The following is a 12,335-nucleotide window of genomic DNA, read 5'->3' as shown; positions in this document are numbered from 1 at the left end:
TCTAATCGACCTCATCCCTATGCCTCTTGGAAGCTTTGATGTTATCATTGGTATGGACTGGCTTACGCATAATCGCGCCGAAGTTATTTGCGCCAAGAAGATGATTCGCATACCTCGAGAAAATGGTGATCTTCATATTTACGGCGAGAAACCCTCCCGCGGTCTTAAACTTATGTCTTGCGCCGAAGCCCGAAGGCTCATGCGGAAGAAGTGTGTTGCATTCTTAGCCCACGTGGTTAAACCTGCTGAAGAGAAGAAGCTTCGCGATATCCTTGTTGTGCGTGATTTTCCTGAAGTTTTTCCTGATGATCTTCCTGGTATCCCTCCCGCTCGTGAAGTCGAGTTTCGTGTTGATCTTGTCCCTGGTGCTTCCCCCGTAGCTAAATCTCCTTATCGTCTTGCACCCGCTGAGATGCAAGAATTGGCAAGCCAACTTCAAGAGTTGACAGCTAAAGGATTCATTCGCCCTAGCTCTTCGCCCTGGGGTGCTCCGGTGTTGTTCGTTAAAAAGAAAGATGGATCGTTTCGCATGTGTATTGATTACCGCGAGTTGAACAAACTCACCATTAAAAACCGGTATCCCTTACCGCGTATTGACGACCTCTTTGATCAACTCCAAGCTGCCTCTTGTTTCTCGAAGATTGATCTCCGCTCTGGCTATCACCAGTTGCGCATCCGCGATGAAGATGTTCCGAAGACTGCTTTTCGAACTCGTTATGGCCATTTTGAATTCTTGGTCATGTCCTTCGGTTTAACCAACGCACCCGCCGTTTTCATGGATCTAATGAATCGGGTGTGTAGGCCTTTCTTGGACCGTTTTGTGATTGTGTTTATCGATGATGTTCTGGTGTATTCTAAGACCAAGGCCGAGCACGAGCAACATCTCCGATTGGTATTGCAAAAGCTTAGAGTTGAGCAACTCTATGCTAAGCTTTCCAAGTGTGAATTTTGGTCGGATGAAGTACAGTTTCTTGGTCATGTTGTAAACAAGATGGGTATTCATGTCGACCCATCCAAGATTGAAGCAATCAAGAACTGGATTACGCCATCTACTCCTACCGAGATCCGTTCCTTTCTGGGCTTAGCTGGTTATTACCGGCGCTTCATTTCGAACTTCTCGAAGATCGCTTTGCCTTTAACAGCTCTAACGCACAAAGGTAAACCGTATATTTGGGGCTCGAAGCAAGAAGAAGCCTTTCTAACGCTCAAGCGTCTGTTGTGTGAAGCTCCTGTTCTTGCGTTACCTGAGGGTAATGATGATTTTGTCGTGTACTGCGATGCCTCCAACCAAGGTCTCGGTTGTGTTCTTATGCAACGAGGCAAGGTTATCGCTTACGCATCAAGGCAACTCAAGGTTCATGAAAAGAATTATACAACTCACGATCTCGAACTTGGTGCAGTGGTATTTGCCTTGAAGATCTGGAGACACTACCTTTATGGTACTAAGTGTATCCTCTACACTGACCATAAAAGCCTTCAGCATATCTTTGATCAAAAGGAACTTAACATGAGGCAACGCCGATGGAACGAACTCATCAGCGATTACGATTGTGAGATCCGGTATCATCCTGGTAAGGCTAATGTGGTAGCCGACGCGCTCAGCCGAAAACCCTGCCAGCTTAACTGTATCTTGCCGCGCACCCAGCTTCACTTCGCGCCGATTCAAAGCAACCTTGAATCGCGTATTCGTGACGCGCAGCGCGCATCCATCAGTAATGGTAACCTTCGCGCCGAGTTAGCGTGTGGCGCGGAAGCACTCTTTGTCCCTAATCTGAGTGGAATTCTCTGCTATCTCAATCGCATCTGGATTCCCTTTGATGAGAATCTTCGCGCTGATATCCTGAGTGAAGCGCACAAATCTCGGTATTCTATTCATCCTGGCACTGATAAGATGTACAAGGATTTGCGCATTACTTATTGGTGGCCCGGTATGAAAAAGGATATTGCTGTGTTCGTAGCTAGATGTCTGACCTGTTCTAAAGTGAAAGCTGAACACCAACGCCCATCTGGTTTGCTCGAACAACCAGAAATTCCTACGTGGAAATGGGAATGTGTAGCAATGGACTTTATTACCAAGTTACCTTTGACAGCAAGTAAACATGATAGCATTTGGGTAATAGTGGATCGTTTGACTAAGTCTGCTCACTTCCTGCCCATTCGTGAAAACTACCGTGTTGAGCAACTCGCGCAGCTTTATGTCAAGGAAATTGTCTGCCGCCATGGTACTCCTTTGAGCATCATATCCGATCGCGATGGCCGTTTTATATCTCGCTTTTGGAAATCTCTCTAATCTGCACTAGGAACTCGCTTGGACATGAGTACGGCATATCATCCTCAGACCGACGGACAGTCTGAGCGAACTATTCAAACTCTTGAGGATATGCTCCGATCTTGTGTTCTTGATTTTGGAGGTAATTGGGATTCACACCTGCCTTTGATTGAGTTCTCTTATAATAACAGCTATCATTCCAGTATCGGTATGGCCCCATTTGAAGCACTTTACGGTCGTAAGTGCCGCTCCCCGATTTGTTGGAGCGAAGTGGGTGAAGCTCAAATCACAGGACCCGAACTTGTTCAAGAGACAACCGATAAAATCGCCAAGATCCGTGATCATCTGCTGACTGCCAGAAGCCGACAGAAGAGTTACGCAGATCGTAGACGGAAGCCTCTCGAATTTCAAGTTGGTGATCTTGTTCTCCTCAAGGTGTCGCCCTGGAAGGGTGTTGTCCGCTTTGGGAAGAAAGGTAAGCTTGCTCCTCGTTATGTTGGTCCATTTAAGATTCTCGCGCGTGTAGGAAAAGTTGCCTATAGACTTGACCTGCCGCCCGCGCTCAGTAATGTGCATCCAACGTTCCATGTATCCAATCTCAAGAAGTGTTTAGCTGACGAGAACCTTCACATTCCACTTGATGAAGTTCAAGTTGATGAATCTATGCATTTCGTTGAGAAGCCTGTTGAGATTATGGATCGCGAGGTTAAGCAAACCAAGCGCAGTCGTATCCCTATCGTGAAAGTTCGCTGGGAGTCCAAGCGCGGAGCCGAGTTTACATGGGAAAGGGAAGATCAAATGAAGATCAAGTACCCGCACCTGTTCTCTGCGCAACCTACTTCGAGATAAATTTCGGGACGAAATTTCTTAAAGTAGGGGAGACTGTGACATCTGCCCCGATCCGACCCGACCCAGGTACCCGTTTCCCTTATCCGATCTCTTTCTTTTATGATTTAATATTTATTTATACTTATATTTTACTTTTAATAATAATAATATATTTTCCTTCCCGCCTCTTTCTCTCTCTTTCTTTCCGCCGTCCCCTCCCTCTTCCTTCTTATCTCTTTCCGCCTTCTTTTCCCTCTTGTCGCCGTCCCGCCCTTAAGCCTTAAGCCTTGTTTCTCTCTCCTTACTCTTTGCTGTCCTTTGTTCCTTCCCGCCTAAGGTTGTCTGCGCAGCTCCACGCGCCAGATCCCTTACAAGGAATCCTGCGTGAAGACCACCTGTTTCAGCGATACGCGAGATGAACTCTTCTCGCAGCACGCTAAGAATTGTAATTCTTCTCGCAGCGCGCGAGGGACGGTAGTTCTTCCCGCGACGCGCTAAGGATTTGTAGTTCTTCTCGCAGCACGCTAAGAATCGTAGTTCATCCCTCGACGCGCGAAGAATTATAGTTCTTCCCGCGGCGCGCTAGGAATTTTAGTTCCTACCGCGGCGCGCTAAGAAATGTAATTCTTCCCGCGGCGCGCTTAGAAATATAGTTCTTTCCGCGACGCGTTAAGGTTAGTTCTGTCTGCCTTCGCGCTCGCGCTCTCTTGACCTTTTGTGTCAGCCTTCTCGCGCTAAACCCTTTGAGTTTTCTTCTGTTGAATCTAGCCATTTGCTTTTGTGTTGTCTTATCTTTTGAGCTGTTGACCTAATCTGCTTTATGTCTGAAAAGTTACTTTCGGCGCAGCATGCGCACCAACCCCATTGGTTGACAGATAAAGTGACTGACATAATCTTTTGAGAATCTGCTTTTGCCATGCTTGACCAGTACCTTTTTCTGAACCGCCCATGCCTTTTTACTGTTCCCTGACAGCTTTATCTTGCCTTTGCAGCTGCCATATCTTTTGATATCTTTTGCTTTTGGAATCTTTTACTTTTTGAGATCTTTTCCCCTTTTTCTAGGGATTGTGTTCCCTAGGGTTTCTCTATAAATAATAGTATTATTTTCCTAACACTACACACACAAAACACTTAATCTCTCCTGTCCTCCTCCTTGCTCTCTCTGCCGCCTCCCTCTCTGCCTCCGTCTTCCTCCCTGTTCTGCCCTGTTTTCCGGTAATATATTATATATAATAACTTACTTATTAATTATGCTAACTTATAATCAAGACTTAAAACAAATCATTAAAACAATAATCTTATTTATAGGTTAACTTGTGCTTGTTTAAAGTTGGTTCTTGCTTTATCTTACACCGCATCGTTTATCAAGTGAGTAATCTCGTACCTAATCCCTTTTTGCTTTTAATGTTTTGGGATGATCATGTGTTCATACAAACTTAGAGTCTTAAACTTGTTTATGAACTTTAGTCGCGCAGTATCCCATGTGTTGAGGACGTAGACTTGGCTGTTTATTTGTATGTGTGGATCATTAACCGTCTTGTCGGTCTATTCCGCAGTTTTCATGGTACCATTAGATGAACACGGGAGAACTATCGTTTATGATTTTCTCTTTTGTTTACACATGCACAGTTTGTTTTGTTTGTGAGCTCAATTGTGAGCACTGGCAGTCTTATGAATCTTAGAGTTGGTCCCGATCAGATTACACCCTTGTTGAAAACCAGACATACACATGTTGCGCGCAGATTTATTGTTATCTATGTATTGTATTAAACTTGATTTCTCACCAACACGCAAGTGTTTGACGTTTTATTTTAACACATGTTCAGGTTTGCAGTAGCTGTTTTGGAGCTTGTGGACACGTAGGAAGTTTTCTTTATTTTTGACCTAGATTAAAATGTATCAAGACAAGTTATTGCTGTTCGAATATTATGATTTATAATATATTGATTTATGATGATTTATGTTATCTTATTTTTGCTTTGCGCGTGCGCGAATGAATGTATTTATTAAATATTGACACCCAATAGTGTCACGAGTAATGAAACAATATGTGGCGCCCCGATGTATAATCCGCCTTTGGTCGGGGTGTTACAGCCATCTTGGTGAAGCATTCAAAATTCACTGAGCGCATCGCGAAGGCTCCCATTCAACACAAAACCAAGATGCCAAGTGGGTTGGGCAAGTACGATGGCACAACAGATCCAGACGATTTCTTACAAGGTTTTTATAACACTGGAAACCTAGAAAGCTGGACGATGCCAACATGGTGTCACATGTTTGCTCGCTGCCTCACGGGCGCGGCGCGTGTCTGGTTCGAAAGCTTGCCGACTGGGCAAATCGATGGGTTCGAAAAGCTATTGGAGAAGTTCCAAGCTCACTTCGTACAGCAGCGCCGACACATGCGCGACCCTGATGACATCATGCACTGCGTGCGCAGGAATGATGAAACGATTAAAGACTACATAACTCGTTTCAATCAGGAATCTCTTGCAATTGGAGGTATCACTGAGCAACTCTTGCGCGTGGCCTTTATACAAGGTGCGCGCAGTGATCAACTCCGCAGAGCTCTCGTGAGCAGAGATGGCATGCCAACCACTTGGGCCAAGCTAATGGAAGCATCGCGAGTCTTCGCGCGAAATGAAAAACAAATTGCCCAAGATAGAGCAAGAGAAAGAGGGCACCAAGCAGAAGCACCGCGCAACAACGAAAGGAGGGGCAAACAAAACTCTGTGTGGTCCAGGTTGCAACAAACCAGTTTTTCTCCCGCAGAAAAGCAGGCGCAACCAAGCTCACCCCAGCCCCAAAAAGACAGTCGTAATCGCGGAGAGGGTGACAAGAGGGAGGGGGCAGAGAGCCTAACAGACCTCTACCAAGAATATGGACTCCCCTCACTAAAACGCCTTCACAAGTGTTAAGCACAGAGAATGTCCAGTTTAAAAGCCCCAAGCCACTACACTATAAGGGACCACCAAACAGTGGCAAGTATTGTGAGTTTCACAAGTCCACAGGGCACAACACCGATGCATGCCACCATTTGAAGGATGCGATTGAAAGAGATGTGAAATCAGGCAAGTTGGCTCACCTGGTGAAAAACCCAAGACCAGAGAATGAACAACCAGATGGAGCCTCATCCAGCAAAAAGTTCAAAAGAATCTGTGTAGCCGAGGGAGGAAGGCAAGGGCAAAGATCGAGAAAGAGAAGCGCGCAAGTCCAAGGAGATTGGCGCGAGCAACAAGTAATCTTCCCAAGAATCAGGGGAGGCCCTTCTATCAGCAGTCCTCTAGTCATCACTACACACATTGCTCATTATGAAGTGTCAAAAGTCCTGGTGGACACTGGCAGTGAATCAGACATCATGTATGAGCAATGTTTCAGGAAGTTGGATCCAGCAGACCAAGCAAGGCTCGAAATTGTGAATGCACCAATCTCGGGTGTTTCAAATGAAATCATTCACCCCTTAGGTCAGATACAATTTGAACTAACTATGGGGGATGAGAAACACAAGCGAGCTGAAATTGTCAACTTCTTGGTCTTGCCCACCACTTCATGCCACAATATGATCTTGGGTAGAGGAACGATTGCCCAATTCAACGCCATACCGTCGCCAGCGCACGGCGCGTTGGGGTTCCCAACACCAACAGGTGTAACATTTGTATACCGAGATCATTTGTGCGCAGTGACAAGTATTCCGCGGGAAGGGAGAATGAAACTTCCAATGGCAAACAACGCGCCAGAGGAATGGATTCTCAACCCAAAATTCCCAGAGCAAACAATCACAATTGGAGCTACGATATCAGACGACACAAGGTTGAGAATGAAAAGATTGCTCACAACGTATATGTCGGTCTTCGCGTGGCAACATTCTGATATGACTGGGGTTCCGCGAGACCTGGCGCAACATTCTCTCAACACGTTCAAGTCCGTAGAGCCAATTGCCATGAATGGGGGATGAGAAGGAAAAGGCCATGAATGAGCAAGTAGAGGATCTACTGCGCGCAAACATCATCCGCCCAATACGATACCAGACATGGGTAGCCAATCCTGTGATGGTAAAGAAGAGCAACGGGTCATGGAGGATGTGCATTGACTTTAAAGACCTCAACAAAGCATGTCCAAAAGATTGTTACCCCCTCCCAAACATTGACGCGAAGGTGGACTCCGTGGCGCCATTTAAGCTCAAATGTTTTCTGGATGCCTATAAGGGCTATCACCAAATTCAAATGGCACCACAAGACGAGGACAAGACTGCCTTCAGAACCGACAAGGGTGTTTTTTGTTACACAAAAATGCCCTTTGGTTTGAAGAATGCGGGAGCCACCTACCAAAGCCTCATGGACGCGGTTTTCAACGAGCAAATTGGAAGAAACCTAGAAGTCTACGTGGATGATTTGGTGATCAAAAGCCGGGAGGAAAAACAAATGCTCAAAGACATCGAAGAAACCCTTTGGCGCCTAAAGGAAGTAAACATGAAGCTCAACCCGAGCAAATGCACATTTGGCGTAGAAGAAGGGAAATTTCTCGGTGTAATGGTCACCAAGGATGGTTTCAAGGTGAACCCAGAGAAGGTGGAGGCTATCCTTGACATGCCCTCACCATCCACCATGAAAGAAGTTCTAAAGTTGAATGGTAGATTGGTATCAATCAACAGGTTCCTAGCGAACCATGCAAGCAAATCTACCCCATTCGTTAACACATTGAGAAATTGCCTAAAGAAAAGCCAATTCAAGTGGACGCCTGAGGCCGAGCAAGCTTTCAGTGAGATAAAAGAATGTCTGATAAATCTGCCTGCGCTCACAGCTCCACTTCCTGGCGAAACTCTAACATTGTACCTGTCAGCAGGAGAGCGCGCCATCGGCGCAGTGTTGTTGGTGGATCGCAAGGGAATCCAAACACCAATCTATTATGTGAGTCGGGTGCTGACAGATCCTGAGACGCGCTACTCCATCATGGAAAAGTTAGTTTTGTCACTAACACACGCGTCGCGCAAGCTTCATAGATATTTCAATGGTCATCCTATTGAAGTTCTGACTGGTTACAACATCCAGCAAGTCTTGCGGCGTCCCGCGCTCTCAGGAAGGCTGACAAAATGGGCGCTGGAATTAGGAGAGCACACGATCGCCTATAAGCCCCGTCCAGCAATAAAGGGACAAGTCTTAGCTGATTTCATCGCAGAAATCCCTGAAGGAAAAATTGAAGAGGCTCAGCGTGAGGTAGACCCTCCGCGAGCCAATAATGAAGAAAATGTTTGGAGATTATTCACTGATGGAGCTTCAAACAATGAAGGGTCCGGCGCAGGCCTCAAGCTGGTGGATCCAGAAAGTCATGAGTATACTTACGCAATCAGGTTGGATTTCAAGAGCACCAACAATGAAGCTGAGTATGAAGCCCTACTGGCTGGTCTGCGCATCGCGCACAAGTTCGGAGTTAAAAAGCTAGAGGCCCATGTTGATTCATACTTGGTAGCAGCACAGGTCAATGGCCTTTATGATGCCAAGGAGAACACCATGCCTCTGTATCTAGAGCAGGCGAAAAAGCTCATCGAGCAATTTGACTTCTTCAGAATCATACATATTCCGCGCAGTGAAAACAAGTCTGCTGACGCGCTGAGTAAGATGGCATCAACCAGTTTCGATCACTTTGGCAAAGATGTCAGGGTAGAAGTAATGAGCAACCCGTCGGTGGGAGCGAAGTCTGTCCTTGTAATTCATACAACCCCTTCATCATGGATAACTCCAATAATGGAATTCTTGAAGGAGGGAAAGGTACCGGACGATCGCGCACAGGCGAGGAAGATAAGACACAAGTCGCAGAACTATGAACTGCTTGATGGTACATTATATCGACGCTCTTATCTTGGACCGCTCATGAAATGCCTAGATGCTGAGGAAGCAAGCTATGTGATCAGAGAGATACACGAAGGAATCTGTGGAATACATGCTGGCCCGCGCATGGGGGTTGCCAAGGCAATGAGCGCAGGTTACTATTGGCCAGGCATGTACTTGGACGCGTTAAAAGAGATCCAAAAATGCAAAGCGTGTCAGAGCTATGCGCCAAACACCATGCGGCCAAAGAACAACTTGATTCCGGTGACCTCCGCATGGCCTTTCCACAAATGGGCAATCGATATTGTGGGTCCCCTACCGCAAGCGCAAGGGCGAGTAATATTTTTGGTAGTGGCAGTAGACTATTTCACAAAATGGGTTGAAGCCAAGCCACTAGCAAAAATCACAGCCGAGGCGATGAAGCAATTTATCTGGGGCCACATCATATGCCGTTTTGGCCTGCCCATGGAAATTGTGAGCGACAATGGCAAACAATTCACCGACAGGAAGATATCCAGCTGGCTCAAGGAATTGCACATCAACCAAATCTTCACTTCAGTATACCACCCTCAGGGGAATGGCCAAGTGGAGCGCACGAACCAAAGCTTGCTAAATGGGCTGAAGAAAAGGTTGGAGGGAGAATCCCATTCATGGGTCGAGGAGCTACCTAATGTCCTGTGGGCGCACAGGACATTAAGCAAAACCAGCAATGGCGAATCCCCGTTCAGCCTAACCTATGGAACGGAGGCTATGATTCCAGCAGAAATTGGATGCCCATCCCATAGAGTGCTCATGATGAGTAAGATTGATAACGAGCGCGAAAGAAGGTTGGATCTCAACTTACTTGAAGGGCGCAGAGAAGCGGCTATCATCAGTGAAGCCAAATACAAGAAAAAACTAGAAAAGTATTACAATCAGCGCGTGAAAGAATGCCACTTCAAGAAGAATGATTTTGTCCTTCGAAACAATGAAGCTAGCCGCGCGATACCCCCGGGAAAGATGTCCCCCAATTGGGAGGGACCTTATCAAGTCTCGGAAGAATTGGGAAAAGGCGCATACGCTTTAAAAGATTTGAATGGAAAGAAGATCCCGCGCGCATGGAACGCAGCACAGCTTAGAAAATGTTTCATGTAAAAATTGTCAAGTTTGTAATCAAGGCTTTTTAAGCCATTATGAATAATGATACGCGCTATCTTCTCTTAATGTGTGTTCTATTACCTTTTGCATACATGTTTCACACTTCCCTTTATTAATTTTGAGCAATATGACAACATTGTACTGACATCAAAACAAAAATAAAACGAAGTAAAACATACATGCGCGAGCTTCAAGCTCAAACGCGTTAACGAGTTTTAACTCTAAAACGTCAGGGCCTTAGCCCAATAATATGAGCCTTAGCTCAGGGCCTTAGCCCAATAATACGAGCCTTAGCTCAAATCACTCACAAGATCCATCCTACATGCTGCGCAGCTAGACCATAAAAATACCTAAGCACAACTAAGGCAAAGCACATGCCAAAACATAGTTGTTAAGGTCTCAGGTCGAGGTCGCGCATGGAATTGTATTGGATATCAGAGTAACACATACTGACATGTAAAGGCTAAAAAACTCATAATTCCCTATAATAAATGCGCGATAACGTCGCGCAAAAGAGGAATAATGAAACGCCAAGGCACGTGTCAACATAGTCAGGATATTGCAAAATCACTTAAAATATGACAAGGATTAAGTAAAATAATTTCCTTACAACCTTGTTCTTATTTCAACGTGCAAGCATATCTTATATTCAACAAGCAAACATGCAATATAAAGAGATGAATGGGGAATGCGCAAGATGCGAATAAGGGAAAAACAAAATTTCATTCCAAAACATAGAAGGTTACAAATTTACAAAATGATGAGATATAAACTGCAAATAAAAAAAAAACATGAAGGGCTTCTCAAGTCTCTATGTCGACGTCAGCCTCTTCATCGCCCTCATCATTACCTCCCTCAGCATCTGGCGCAGCCCGCTCCTCGTCATCTCCAAACTTGCCATAGTCAAGCTGTTCGTCTTGAATGGAGTCGTCTTCTATCACAATAGTGTCAGGAGCGGGTCCTTAGGCCACGCCAGAGCCGCTAGCAGAGGCAGCATTGCCCGCGCCATCATCGCCGCCACCAGCCCCTTCACACTCGTCAAGTAATTTCTTTAGAGTGCCAAGATCGGGCTGATCAGCAAGCAAGGCTATCTGCAAAGCATAAGGAAAAGTGTGAGTACAAAAAGACTAGGAAAATAAGTCAAGGTAAACTCATTAAGGTTAAAATACCTGCTCAAGGATGGGAATGGGAGTATTCAAATACTTCTCCCCCACCTCGGCCATGTCCGCGCAGACAACGTCGAGCTGATAAGGGTAGTCGGATGGGTTCTTCTTCAGCATGCTATATTCACAGCCATCCTTAAACCCTTCAGCTCGACCCACCAAGCGCGAGGCAGCGTTGCAATCCATCACAAGGGTCTGAAACTCGTCTGAGTATTTCATCGCATAAGCGCAACGAGTCATACCCTGTGAGACTAGCCATTGGCGATCCTGCGCGAGGGAAGAAACAGACGTCTCAAGAGCAGGAATCTGAGAGTTTAACAACTCAACAGTTTCCTTGGTCTGTTTCAGCTCCTCTCTGTCGGACGCTGCTGCCGCCAATGCCTCTTTCCTTTCCGCTCGCGCAGCATCGAGCGCTTCTTGGCTAGACGCTGCCATCGCCAGGGCTTCATCCTTCTCTGCCCGCGCGGCCTCAAGCTCCTTCTTCAGGCGCGCAACCTCACTCTCTAATGAAGATTTGTCAGTGATAGACTGCACAAGCGCTTGGTCACGCGCCTCTGCATCCAGCTCCAAGTCGCGCACTTCGCCGCGCATACTTGGCCGCGTCCGCCTCTGCTGCCTGCAGCTTCTCCCGCGCAGCCTGCAGCTCATGCCCGCGCTTCACGAAGGCAGCGTTGGCACTTGCTCGGTTCTCGCTGAGTTCTGCTTGGAGTTTCTCAGCTCTCTCTCGAGCGTCAGAAAGATTCCAAGCAGATACCTTAGACTCTTGCTTGGCCTCCGCAAGAGCATCACACACCTTTACATAATCATAGCGAAGCTCTTGGGAGGCAGCAAAGAACGCTGACCCAGCGAAAAGATGGTCGTTGAGCAAGTCCACGCGGGCGCGCTCCTCCTGAAACCTCCTTTCAGCTGGAGGCACGGAGTGAGCCCAGAAGTCTTCACACACCCCCATGGACTGAAATGAGCTATCCTCAGTAATATTCCATCTCGGGCGGTATACGTGATCGGCTTCCTACAAACACAAAGCAACGTTCTAGTCATCTAAACACTAATATGGAAGTCCGCGCAGCGGAGCAAAACGAACTTATACCTGCGGGGAGCAAGCAGAAAAGTCAGCGC

Source organism: Bidens hawaiensis, unplaced genomic scaffold, assembly GCF_021521415.1.
Source record: "Bidens hawaiensis isolate Kalapana, Puna unplaced genomic scaffold, B.hawaiensis_p1.1 tig00033136_1, whole genome shotgun sequence".
NCBI lineage: Eukaryota > Viridiplantae > Streptophyta > Magnoliopsida > Asterales > Asteraceae > Bidens > Bidens hawaiensis.
Note: the sequence above shows the minus strand (reverse complement) of the source record.